We start from the raw sequence: 2,092 nt of genomic DNA on the forward strand, positions 1-2,092 counted from the left end.
CCTTGCCACCACTCTGAGTCTCACTTGAGATTTCAGTCCATTTCAAATCCTTGTGACTCATAGATAGGAAGGAAGGTGGCACATAAGCTATTAACAGGGACGGATCCTTTTCTATGACAATAGCAGCAAAGCCAGGAATGCTTCTGACATGTTTACATCTGTTGTTGGTGCTAGGATCCTTCTAGTCAGCTCTGACCCATAGCAACCCTATACACCACAGAAGGAAACACTGCACGGTCCAGTGCCATCCTCACAGTTGCTCCTAGGCCTGAGCCCATCGAAGCAAATTGATCTCGGCCAGGGCCTTTCTCCTTGCCGCCACCCCTCCACTTTACCAAACACGATGTCCTTTTCCAGGGACTGGTCTCTCCTGACAATATGTCCAAAACATGTAAGAGGAAGTTGCCATCCTGGCCTCTAAGGAGCCCTCTGGCCGTACTTCTTTTAATACAGATCTGTTTGGCTTTTCAGCAGTCCCTGGTACTTTCCATCTCTTCTCCAGCACCACGACTGAAATGCATCACCTTGTCTACAGCAGTGGTTCTCAATCTGTGGGTCTCGACCCCTTTGGGGGTCGAACAACCCTTTCACAGGGGTCACCTAAGACCATTGGAAAACACATATTTCCGATGGTCGTAGAAACCGAGACACCATTCCTCTACCTGTCTCCAGGTGGGTCTACCCACATGCAGCTATGTCCATATACAAGCACCTGGTGTGAAGACTGTTACCCATGCTACAAGACAAAATTTAATTTACTTATCATTAGAAAGAGATATTTCACAAAATGTAATTACATATTGTTTTTGTGATTCATCACTATGCTTTAATTATGTTCCATTTGTGACAATGAAAGTACATCCTGCCTATCAGATGTTTACATGACAATTCATAACAGTAGCAAAATTAAAGTTATGAAGTAGCAACGAAAATAATTTTATGGTTTGGGATCACCACAACATGAGGAGCTGTATCCAAGTGTCACGGCATTAGGAAGGTTGAGATCCACTGTTCCACAGCCTTCCTGATTCAAGGTCCCACTTTCACATGCATATAAGGCAACGGAGAATGTCATGGCTTGAGTCTGGTGCATCTTAGTCCTCAAAGTAGCATCTCTGATCTTCAGTACTCTATTGGGGTCTTATGCAGCAGATTTAATTAATGCAATACATCCTTTGATCTCCTGACTGCTCCTTCCATGAGCATTGATTATGGGTCCGAGCAAGGCACAATCCTTGACAACTTCAACCTTTTCTCCATTGATCATGATGTTAACTATTGGTCCATTTTTGAGACTTTTGGCCTTCCTTACACTGAACTGTAATCCATACTCAAGGCTGCAATCCTTGATCTTCATCAGCAAGTGCATCAGTTCCTCTCACTTTCAGCATGCAAGGTTGGGGCATCTACTTACCACAGGTTGTTGATAAGCCTTCCTCTAATCCTGATGTCACATTCTTCTTCATCTAATCCAGCTTCTCTGATGATCTGCTCAGCATATATATTGAACAAATATGGTGAGAAGATACAACCCTGTTATACACCTTTCCTGATTTTAAACCATGCAGTATTCTCCCTTATTCTGTTCCCACAACCACCTCTTGATCAAGTACAAGTTCCTCATAACCAGAGTGAAGTGTTCCAGAATTCACATTCTTGTGAATGTCATCCAGAGTTTATTATGGTCCATACAGTCAGATACCTTTGCATAGTCCATGAAACACAAGTAAACATCTTTCTGGTCTTCTCTGCTTCAAGCCAAGCTCCATCTGACATCAGTAATGATATCCCTTGATCCATGTCCTCTTGTAAATCCGGCCTGACCTTCTGGCAGTTCCCCGTGAGACTGTTGCACATTTATACATAATCACTCATCTTCATGGCATACCTATAAGGTAGGTACTATCAGCATCCCCATTTTGCAGGTGAGAAAATTTAGCTAGAGGGGAAGTAATAAGTGGCCACTCAACTCATAAATGGATGTGATAGTTAATTTTCTGTGTCAACACGGCACCTGTAAGAAGATGTGAGTGTTAGCCTGTCAGTCAGGTTGCAGCTGGATGACCTCCTTTGGAGGTGGGACTGAGATTCT

Source organism: Echinops telfairi, unplaced genomic scaffold (genome assembly GCF_000313985.2).
Source record: "Echinops telfairi isolate 266 unplaced genomic scaffold, ASM31398v2 ScPeMD7_7468;HRSCAF=8506_0, whole genome shotgun sequence".
NCBI classification, from domain to species: Eukaryota; Metazoa; Chordata; class Mammalia; order Afrosoricida; family Tenrecidae; genus Echinops; species Echinops telfairi.